The sequence below is a fragment of the Microcaecilia unicolor genome, chromosome 3 (genome assembly GCF_901765095.1).
Source record: "Microcaecilia unicolor chromosome 3, aMicUni1.1, whole genome shotgun sequence".
NCBI classification, from domain to species: domain Eukaryota; kingdom Metazoa; phylum Chordata; class Amphibia; order Gymnophiona; family Siphonopidae; genus Microcaecilia; species Microcaecilia unicolor.
Window position 1 is genome coordinate 154,351,934 of NC_044033.1, and position 12,203 is coordinate 154,364,136.

Sequence of the window (12,203 nt, forward strand, 5' to 3'; positions counted from 1 at the left end):
TAACTAGGTGTGATTTTGGAAAGGTGATGGTATTGGCAAGTGACAGGTTAGGCAGGTGAGAAGACAAATTTATAGCAAACTGCGACTTATTAGGAAATTGCGGCTATTTTTAAGAGAAGATTGGTTCAAGACAGTTGTACATGTGATTATTTGTTTGATGACTATTGTAATGTTTTATATAAGGGTTTGTCTAGTAAGTTGATGAGGAAACTTTAGGTAAACGCAAAATGGGTACAGCAGAACAAAATACCAAAAAATACTTCTGATCAAAATTGATAAGTCCCAGCAAATCCTGTTTCCTGTACGTTGTGTGCCTCCAAATCATAATTTAAGAAGATTCAGACTTATCTGTCAGCCAGCTCAATAAATCCATGCACCATAAGCACAATCATAGGCAGAAAAAAAATAGTCCATACAAAAAAAAACAAACACTGGATGTGCACTGGGAAACTTCTGCTTTATAGTCAATCACTTCTACAGTGTCCACCATCAACAAAATCGCAATAAGATGCATATTGCAATGCTGTCAGTTGTCATCCAAGTAGCTTTTTTTCTCCAGCTGTTTAAATTAGCATTATGATTTGGAGGTATGAAACATACAAGAAACAGGATTCACTGGGACCCACTGATTTTGATCAGCAGCACTTTTGCTTAGTTTTGAAACTTCAGGTAGCCCATAGCATTGTTTATAGTAACATAGTAGATGACGGCAGATAAAGACCTGTACGGTCAATCCAGTCTGCCCAACACGATAAACTCATTACATATGGTATGGGTTCAACCAATCATTAAGTCAAAGTGTGTGAAGAATTGTCTCTTGTTTTTAATGATTTTTAAAAAAATATTTCTATAATTTTTCTTTAACATTGAAAGGAAGGGGAGAAACCTGTGCAGCAAGGAACAAGGGAGGCCAGGATTCAAATCCCTCTGATGTTCCATGTGACCTTAAGGAAGTCTTTTAATCCTCTATTGCCTCAGGTACAAATTTAGAATACAAGAACTCCAGGAACAGGAAAATATCTACTGTATCTGAATCTAACTTGCCTTGAATTACTACTGAAAAAAATATGACCTTATCCAGGGAAGCAGGAGTTCACGCCTCCATTTTATTTATTGGGATTTATTAACCATCTGTATGAAGAGATTCACCCAAGGCAGTGTACAGCAGGTACAGCTTAACATAAAACTTACAATTTTGTTAACAGCATAACAATATTAAAATGAACAAGTAAAGACATAGACAGAACGAAAGAAGAAAACTTGACAATAATAGGACTACCATGAAACAGGATCAAAAATTTAACAGCACCAATTGTGGCAAGATTATTGAAACACTAGTGGAACCCAGCCCGTTTCATCGACAAAGAAACGGGCCCTAGGAAGGCTCTCTTATAAGTGATTTTTTTGTCTCTCCCCTGCCCTCCCCTCCATGTCCAGCGATTCTTTCCTTCCCTCCCCTCCCCTCCCATCCCCTCCATGTCCAGCGACTTTCCTCTTCCCTGCCCTCCAATCCATGTCCCGCGATTCTCTTCTCTCCTGTCCTCTCCTCCCATCCATGTCCATCGATTCTGCTCTGCTCTGCCCTCGATGTGCCGCAATTCTTTCTTCCTTTGTCCCTCATCATTATCTGGTTGGCCTGGCTGGCTTCCCTTCCGTTGGTAACATCCTGACGTCAGCTCGCCTACAGCGTTCCCTTCCCTCTCACTGTTCCGCCCTCTGACGTCACTACGTTTTGACACGAGGGAGGGGAAGTGAGGGGGAATGGAATGCTGGAGGCTGGCTGACGTCATGAAATGTTACGAATCCAGACAGCCAGACAGCGATGGAACATTGGAGGTGCAAATTATTATATAGGATAGGAGAAATTCAATGTTATGTTATCTACACTGGTTACCAATTTGGAAATTAGTGCAAATTAAGATCTTGTTACTTTAATATAAGTACATAAGTATTGCCATACTGGGAAAGACCAACGGTCCATCAAGCCCAGCATCCTTTTTCCAACAGTGGCCAATCCAGGTCACAAATACCTGCCAAGATCCCAAAAAAGTACAAAACATTCTATACTGCTTATCCCAGAAATAGTGGATTTTCCCAAGTCCATTTAATAATGGTCTATGGACTTTTCCTTTAGGAAGCCGTCCAAACCTTTTTTAAACTCCGCTAAGCTAACCGCCTTTACCACATTCTCTGGCAACGAATTCCAGAGTTTAATTACACGTTGAGTGAAGAAAGATTTTCTCCGATTCGTTTTAAATTGACTACATTGTAGCTTCATCGCATGCCCCCTAGTCCTAGTATTTTTGGAAAGCAAATACAGATGCTACACATCTACCTGTTCAACTCCACTCATTATTTTATAGACCTCTATCGTATCTCCCCTCAGCCGCCTTTTCTCCAAGCTGAAAAGCCCTAGCTGCTTTAGCCTTTCCTCATAGGGAAGTCATCACATCCCCTTTATCATTTTCGTTGCCCTTCTCTGCACCTTTTCTAATTCCACTATATCTTTTTTGAGATGCGGTGACCAGAATTGAACACAACATTCGAGGTGCAGTCGCACCATGGAGAGATACAAAGGCATTATAACATCCTCATTTTTGTTTTCCATTCCTTTCCTAATAATACCTAACATTCTATTTGTTTTCTTAGCCGCAGCAGCACACTGAGCAGAAGGTTTCAACGTATCATCAACGACGACACCTACATCCCTTTTCTTGGTCCATGACTCCTAACATGGAACCTTGCATGACATAGCTATAATTCGGGTTCCTCTTTCCCACATGCATCACTTTGCACTTGCTCACACTAAACATCATCTGCCATTTAGACGCCATCTCCCAGTCTCGTAAGGTCCGCTTGTAATTTTTCACAATCCTCCCGCGATTTAACAACTTTGAATAACTTTGTGTAATCAGCAAATTTAATTACCTCACTAGTTACTCCCATCTTTAGGTCATTTATAAATATGTTAAAAAGCAGCTGTCCCAACAGAGACCCCTGGGGAACCCCACTAACTACCCTTCTCCATTGAAAATACTGACCATTTAACCCTACTCTCTGTTTTCTATCTTTTAACCAGTTTTTAATCCACAATAAAACACTACCTCCTATCCCATGACTCTCCAATTTCCTCTGGAGTAAGTAATATCTTATATCTTCAAGTACCCCCACACCGCTGTGCCTTCTTATTCAACACTATGGGGGTCTTTTACTAAGGCATGCTCACGTTTTTAGAGCATGCTAAACATTAGAGACGCCAATAGGAATATATTGGCGTCTCTAATGTTTAGTGCGTACCCAATTTTAGCGCATGCTAAAAACGTGAGTGTGCCTTAGTAAAAGTGGGTCTATGTTTCTAGTCGGCCATTGCTCTCTACACAGAGGGTGGGCTTTTAAGAAACCTAACCACTGCTCACTTGTCCTATCCTTTCATCCTTACCTCTTTATTCCCTTACCCTTAATTGTTCTGTCTGTCTGCCTGTCTTATCTAGATTGTAAGCTCTTTGAGCAGGGACTGTCTTTTTGTATATGGTGTACAGCGCTGCGTATGCCTTGTAGCGCTATAGAAATGCTAAATAGTAGTAGTAGTAGATATGGGGTAGAGGGCTTTTAGTCATCAGGTAGTGTTGACATGGAACAAGTTACCCAATGCACTAAAACATATCATCTGTTTATGGCTTTAGAAAAGCTCTGAAAAGTTAATTATTCTCTAATGTTATTATGTTTATTGTTGTTCGTGATTGAGACTATTTTATGCTGTTATACACCATCTTGAATGCCACTGAAAATCATTAGTGACTGCCTAGGAGAAACTAACTGGATAGTGCCAGGTAGTCCAGGAGTGGATTGCAAATATTCAGTGCCAGTACCCCCATACCTATCCAGACAAGTTAGGACAGCAAAATAACTGTTCTAACCATTCTATTCTAGCTTGGTTTTCTATACTGCTCATTTTCCAACTAGGATTCACGGCAGTTTACAAAAGAAAAGAATTTTCCACATAAAGTAATTTACAATATTATCAAACATATAAACGGCGAGTGACCGTACTCACTCGTAAATGCGCAGTAGAGACCTTCTCTGCCCCGCCCCCACGTCAATACGTGATGACGGGGGGCGGAACACAGAGGGTCTGTACTGCGCATTGCTGAGGGAAAGACACCGCCGTCTAACGCTCCCCCCACCCGAGTCGCCGCTGCCGCCACCCACCTTCTACCCGGTCGGGCCCTCGCTCCACTATTGAAACAGCGAGGGTCCGGGAACGCAGCACTGAGCTCTGCTGAGCTGCCGACATCGCCCTTCCTTCTTCTTCTCTGCCTCTGTCCCGCCCTCGACGACGTTACGTCACACGAGGGCGGGACAGGCAGAGAAGAAGAACGAAGGCCGACGTCGGCAGCTCAGCAGAGCTCAGTGCTGCGTTCCCGGACCCTCGCTGTTTCAATAGCGGAGCGAGGGCCCGGCCGGGTGGAAGGTGGGTGGTGACGGCTCGGTGGGGGGGCGCGAACTCGGAGGGGGAGGGGCAGCGGCGAACTCGGCGGTGGGGGCGGGCCTTTCAACCCCCCCTTCCTATAATAGCCCGTTTTTACGGGCTCAAAGTCTAGTCTAATATAACCTAACATCGACTACCTAAATAATCCAATTCTCAACTTATTTGTCAAATAAAAAAGTTTTTTAAACTTTTCTAAAAAGTGCATAAGATGCCAAATCCTTCAAGGCCTTAGGTAAAATATTCCAAAGTTGGGTTCCATGAAAAAGAAAAGAACCCTCCAAAGTTGATCTTAACTGAACATATTTTATAGCTGAATAATGTAAATTTAAAGTTTGGTAGAAATACAAACTTCTACCTAATACCTGGTACCTGAATAACTTCTGGCGGCCGCCTTATACACAAATATTTGGTGCTCAATATCCAGATACAAATTTAAATACCATAGTCAGCATTTGCAGTCAACTTTGACTGCAGTGTTTAAATATTGGGAGGGGGAAGATGTTTACTTCACCAGCAGTGACCCTGCATCCCCCAACCTTCCCCTTTTATAATTAAAGTATGTTTAGAAATTGTATACATTTAGCCCAAAACATTTGTTACCCATCTTCTTTCAAACTTGTCCTAAATTAAACTAATAAAACTGAAAGTGGATCCCCCATGCTAGAGCTCTTGCTGGAAAGGAAACATTATCTCACATTAGGTCTGCATGAAGTGGGGAGAAGGATGTTAAAAACACAGATAATAAGGGCTAATACAAACATTCCATACTCAACCAGGTCTTCTCAACCTGCTCCTGAAAGATTTATTCCCAGGCCCCCAAGACCACCAGGCACCATAATTAATCCTCCTTTGAAGTGGCTCATTCTGAGGCCACCTGCTCAGCCAGCTCCTCTGAAAGACCAGTTCTCCCCTGGATACTTCAGTCACAAAGAAAGTAGTACAAACAAGGGGCCTGCAACTAAATGGAGTCACTCTTGTGGTGCAGCCTCATTCATACATCAAGAAATCACTATCTATTTTAACCACGGTCAAGAGCACCGACTCATTAAATAACTGTGTTCTTATACCACATCTCTATTTTACTTCTTTAGACAGCAGAAAGGTACCTTTTCTCTCAAGTAGTAAAGTGGTTTGATGCTATTTTGTGTTGAAAGCTTGCCAAGGTCACAACATAACTTTTCCTACTTTATTCTCTTGTCAAAGTATTGTGAACAGATTAACTGAAGGCATCTTCCTTTTAGTCTGTAATTCAATCCTGAAGACGCTATCCTCCAAATTCTATATAGGGTGCTAAAAATTGGACACGCAGGGGTTATTTACCCACGTAACTAAGGGCCCCTTTTACCAAGCTGCGGCAAAAGGGGGCCTGTGTCATTTCAGGGGAGGAAGCCCTTACCGCCACCCATTCAAGTGGTGGTAAGGGCTCCCATACTAACCCAGCGGTAACTGGGCAGTGTGCGGATATGATGGAGCACTGCGGGTGGGAAGTACCGCTGGGCTGCAGTAGTAGCCCGGCACTACTTCCTGTTTAGTGAGTGTTAAGCCCACATTGGGCTTACCGTCACTTTGTAAAGGGGGCCCTAAGTTAGTTAGCCGGTGCTAAATTGGCATTAAGTACCAAAAATTGGCATCAACAACCACTAACTGCTACTAATTTGTAGTTATGCGTATAAATGACTTATGCCCCTATTCTTTCATTTCTATGGCATGCAACTCCAAGGAGTCCATTACTCTGCAGTAATCATCCCATTGTGTGACAACAAAGCTCTGAAACTGAGCATCATAAATATTTTGGGAAAGCCCATCTGGCCGTATATCATAATACTCATGATCCATTATCTCAATCCATAATGAAGAGTGGTCCGAAATAATTCTAGGGCCTATATTTGCAAATTAGTTCTAAATGTTAACAAAACAGAAGTGATATTGATAGGAGAAGTTTTTTTTTTTTAGGGAATATGTTACGGAAACAAAATTAGTTTGTGTAATCAAGAAGTCAATTTGGTACAAAAAATCAAATAACCTGGGGGTAGTAATAGATGCACATCTCATATTTAAACCTCATATTCAAAGGGTGGCGAAAGACTCCTTCTTTAAATTATGAATGTTTCGTACACTGAAAGGCTATATTTTATTTTATTTTTTTATTTGGATATATTAACCGCCTTTATGAAGAGATTCACCCAAGGTGGTACAGTTTAACATCAAATTTACAAGTTTGTTAATAATATAACAAAAGTATAAACATAAATACAGCAAACTGAAACCTAATAATAGGACTACCATGAAATAGGATCAAAAATATACACATTTAACAGCACTGAAATGCAAATAACAGAGATATAATTCGATGTAAGCATAATACTAATAAAACATCTAATAAGCACACAATTAGAACATTCAAATAGCATTGCTATGATACTAATGCTCTTCTACAATACTGCCAGAGGTCTTTAAATTGGTCATTCAGAGTCTGGTAGTTAGTGGTCTAGACTACTGCAATGCTCTATTCCTAGGATTGCCAACATCAAACACTGGGGCTTTGCCAATTGTCCAGAATACTGCAGCTAGATTAATATCTAGATGTTCTTGATTTCACCACATTTTTCCAATTCTGAAAGAACTGGTTCCCTGCTGAGAAAAGAATTGTTTTTTAAAATATTACTTTTCAAATGGGGGGGGGGGGGGATAAAATGATAAAAGTTTGATGACTGTACGTAGCAAATTGCCTTATTTGTTTATTTTTGTTTTGAAGTGTCATCAATAAAAACGTTGAAAGATAAAATATTACTTTTCATTCACATCCAATCACTACCTGTCTACAGTCTTGAAAAAATACCATCCAAACCAAGGATTGAGGTCAGAAGATACACATCTAAGTAATCCAGCATAAAAAAAGACACACTGAGGAAACTATGAAAAAGCATTTTCAATCACAGACCCTATGTATCTGTGATCAGAGTAGTGAAAGACACTGAAAAGTTTTTAAAATTATTAAAACCACATCGGTTCACCGAGGCAAAGTTGACCTAGGGATGGAAGTACAGGCACACATTCTGCAATTGTTTCTAATTTTTTATTTATTCTTGGTTCTTTGTTTTTATTATTTTTAATGTCATTTTATGATTATGTACGTGAATTATGTGATCCACTTAGGAATAAGCAGAATATAAATTAATAAACTAAATGAGATTGAATTGGCTCCCAGGATGGGCCCAAGTGCAGTTTGGGCTTCTACTGTTTATATTTTAAATTCTACATGGATTGGAACCATATTATTTGAACTTGTTTACATCATGAAATGTAGACACAAAAAAGCACCAAGGGCCGTTCAAACATGGGATTAGTCAAGAGTCCATTATCAGAGCCGACACAGACCATGTTTCAGCGACAAGCACCTGCATCAGGGGTCAATAGAATCAATACAGTAAATATGAGGTAAAAGCCCACAAAATCAGCAAACCAAAGTAGTTTACAAGTGTGGTATCCATGAAAAATCAAACTGCGTCATAGCACTTCAGCATCCTAAGAACTGGCGCCAATTCTAGGATGCTAAATGCTATCATGCACCGTGAAATACTTCTTCACAGAAAGGGTGGTGAATTTGTGGAACAGTCTCCCAGTGGAAGTGGTGGACACGAAATCAGTATCTGAATTCAGGAGAGCTTGAGACAAGTTCATAGCATCTCTAAGGGAGTGACAGGGAGAGTAGATGGCGTGACTGGGCAGACTGGATAGGCCGCATGGTTTACGCTTATGTTTATTCCAAAGCTTGATGTTAAGTAGTAGTAGTATACTGCCTTTACTTTAAAAGAAGGTCAAAGCAGTTTACATAAAATCAGCGTAAAAGATAGAAAAGAGACTCCAGTTAAGTTAAAAACAGAAAATAGCATAGGCAATCAATCATAACCAGAAAATTAAATACTATAAACAAAACTATAAAAATCAAGAAAAGGAGTCAGAGAGAATGTGCTACCTGCAGTACTGAACAGTTCACAGAATTCAGGAGCAGTCGTCATTCTATTGGCAAGTCAAATGCAAGTTTAAAAAAATGACTTAGTACTGACTTAAACTTACATTTTTTCTGTTTCTATGTTTCTTTTCCCTCTTCTCTACTATAATAAAAGGCACCTTCAACGTTCTGAAGCTGACTCCGTGGCTTCAAGTGAAGGGTTCGTTAGGATCGTTAGGTTCATCACTCTGTCGCCATCTCTCTCGGCCCCGCCCTCACACCTCTGATAGGTCCGCCGCCCTCGACGTCATCACATTCTGACATCCTCGACGTCAACACGTTTTGACGTCGAGGGCGGCGGACCCATCAGAGGCACGAGGGCGGGGCCGACAGAGATGGTTACAGAGTGATGAACCTGACGAAAAAAAACCTTCACTTCAGCCACGGAGTCAGCTTCACAACGTTGCAGGTGGGTGGCTGGAGGGGAGGGAAAGAGAGGGGGCAACTACCCTGGAACTGGGAGGGAGGGAGAGAGGGGGGCAACAACCCTGGAACTGGGTGGGCGGCCCCTGCAACTTGGAGGGTGGGCGGCCCCTGCAACTTGGAGGGGGGCCAGGCGGACCCAGAAACTGGGATGGAGGGAGGGGGGACCCTAAAACTGGGAAGGAGGGGGAGAAGGGGAAAACGACCCTGGAACAGGATGGGTGGGAGGGACAGCGGACATTGGAACTTGGAGTGGGGGCGGACCCTGGAACTTGGAGGGGGCCAGGTGCACCCAGAAACTGGGATGGAGGGAGGGAGGGGGACCCTGAAACTGGGAGGGGGGGGAAACGACCCTGGAACTGGGTGGGTGGAAGGGGGGCAGAGCGGACACTGGAATTTGGAGGGGGGCCGGACCCTGAAACTGGGAGGGAGGGGGCCCCTGGCACACACTCTCATTCTCTCTCACACACACACACTCTCGCACACAGTCTCACTCTCTCTGTCACACACACACACACATTCACTCTCGCTCTGTCACACACACTCACACATTCACTCTTTCTGTATCACACACTCTCTAAAACACACACTTTCCGAGGAAAACCTTGCTAGCGCCCATTTCATTTGTGTCAGAAACGGGTCTTTTTCCCTAGTTATAAATAAGAATAATAACAGCATCTAATATGCAGTGGGAATACCGCCCCTCTATTTGTGGTATCTGCTTGTCTGTGCATATGTAGCAGTTACAGTTATAGAGGAGAGAAAGGGGAATGAATGCTGTTCCCCTTTTCTCCCTTGGTTCTTGCCACAGCCTTCTCGGTCTGTCCCAAGCATTTTGTCAAGGTTTTGCTCACTGGTGTCTCTGCTGGTAGGCTTTCACCCTCTTACTAGAGAAGTACTTCCTCAAATTCCATCACTCCCTCCAACTCCAGGCCATTCATAAAAAGAAATCTAAAAACAAGGGTCATAACACCTTATTTATTTATTGGGATTTATTCATTACCTTTATGAAGAGTTTCACCCAAGCCAGTGTACAGAAGATACAGCTTGACATAAAACTTACTGTTATACTGATAACAAAACTGTATCAACAGTATAAACTGTAACAAATCCAACAACATTGCGCTTTTATCATGTCTGGCCTCCCCTTTTTCTTCCACAAGTACATTTTTTTTTTAAAGTTCTTAGGACTCTTTCTGTAGCCTTTGTGTTACGATTCCTTTACCATCCTGGGAGCTCAATCTAAGCTGCTTCTATTTTTTCAATGTCTTTATTATTATTATTATTATTTGTTACATTTGTATCCCACATTTTCCCACCTTTTGCAGGCTCAATGTGGCTTACATATAACCGTTAACGGCGTTAGCCGATTACGGTCTGAACAAATACATGGTATGAATGAATACAAAGTGATATTGTGGTAGAATGAGGTACAGGTATGGTAGGTACAGTTGGGGGAACTTAGATAGGAAAAGGGGGAAGAAGAGTCAGGTAATGTTCGTTACGGTCTTTGGTTGCATTGTGTCGCAAGTGAACAGGCATTTTTATGTTGGGTTGGTGAAGTATGCTTTATGAAGGTACTAGCCGTTGAGCCCGAAAAAAGGGGTTAGTATAGGAAAGGGGGGGTTGAAAGCCCCTTCCCGTCGCCGCTGCAAGGCCCCCCCCACCGCCGATATCGCCCCCCCCCCGAGTCACCGCCACCCTCCATCCGGCCCGGGCCCTCGCTCCGCTATTGAAACAGCGAGGGAACGCAGCACACAGCTCTGCTCTGCTGAGCTGCCGTCGGCCTTCCTTCTTCTTCTCTGCCTGTGTCCCGCCCTCGTGTGATGTAACGTCGTCGAGGGCGGGACACAGACAGAGAAGAAGAAGGAAGGACGGCAGCTCAGCAGAGCTGTGTGTTGCGTTCCCTCGCTGTTTCAATAGCGGAGCGAGGGCCCGGCCGGGTGGAAGGTGGGGGGAGCGTTAGCGACGGCGGTTTCGTCCCTCGCAAATGCGCAGTAGAGACCCTCTTTGTTCCGCCCCCATCATCACGTATTGACGTGGGGGCGGGGCAGAGAGGGTCTCTACTGCGCATTTGCGAGTGAGTACGACACTCGCCATTTATATGTTTGATTGACCCCAGAACTGAACACAGTACTTGAGACAGAGTATCACCAGTGACCTTTACAAGGGCAAGATTACCTCTTTTCTTTTTCTGCTCTTTATGCCTTTCTTTGCATACCCAAATTTGTCATTTGGTGTCCTATTTACAATGTGAGATACAAATGCAACAAATAAATAAATAAAAGCATGTTTCCCATAGGCACAAAATGGGAGAAAGCATTTTGTAAACACAGAGATCCTTAAGCAGAGAGGCGAATCTCAATCAACTTAAAATCTTTTTTTGTCTTTTTCAGCTTAAGAAGTAATTTCTTTTCTTGTTCTATTCTGCACTGCACCAAAGCCTTTAGAAACCTGAGCTGCTTTCCAAGAAGAGTTCTTGAAGTTTTAAAAGTTCCACAATGCACACTCACAGGACTGCTTAATCTCTTCATGTGGTTTATAAATTAAATTGTTTCGTAAACCATTTATCTCAGTTAAAATCATATGCCTTGGAAGCTGCAACTATGAGTTATTGCTTAACAACAACAAAGTTATTTTATATTACATCTCAGAGCATTGCAAGCGCCCAAGTGCTTGGTTTAAAGACAAAGATAATTCCTTATGCCTTGACTCGAGACCTTCCGGAGAAGCGCCTCCATTCAGTAGCACAAGCAAATGTGGAGGTATCACTAGCTCTGAATACAGAAACAAAAAAAAAAAAAAAAGGAAAATGTTTATCCTAGAAACACTCAAGTTGTATCTTTTCTTCTCATTTTGAAGAAGAAAGGGATCCTTAGAACACAGCGGAAAGAAACAGTCCATTATTGTCGGAGGAAAAAATACTGACTCCTGAAGTTCTGTCAAAGATATTAAGTTTTAAAAAAATGGGTCTTTGAAAAAAAAAAAACAGACATAACACAGCCTTTTCACCTCTAGAAATAAATCCCACACTGGGGAGGTGACCAAGTTCACTGAGCAGCTCAGCTGCAGTGGATGTAATGACTGCCTTGTCTCAGTTTCTGACCAATAAAAAATGAAATACAATTTGTACTGTTTTTCTTGGCTTTGGATTTTCATTCTATCTTGCTCTCCACCTCTCAATGCACATTCATTTTGCCCATTCAGAACAGACAGAAGGGTGAAGATTTTTTTTTTTTTTTTTTTTACTTAGCTCACAACATTTCAGGAGTAGCTCAA

General features: G+C 42.2%; 1 protein-coding gene across 4 annotated transcripts in view; it reads right to left on the reverse strand.

The window, feature by feature from the left end:
• The window catches only part of LTBP1 (latent transforming growth factor beta binding protein 1), a 565,328-nt gene that overhangs the window by 504,647 nt on the left and 48,478 nt on the right, over positions 1-12,203 (reverse strand). The window contains exon 1 of one of the 4 annotated variants that reach the window (XM_030196511.1): positions 1,730-1,733. The exons of the other annotated variants lie outside the window; for them this stretch is intronic. The gene's annotated coding sequence lies outside the window, so the exon portion shown is untranslated. Of the gene's footprint in view, positions 1-1,729; positions 1,734-12,203 lie in introns of those variants that run through there. 4 annotated transcript variants of the gene reach the window in all.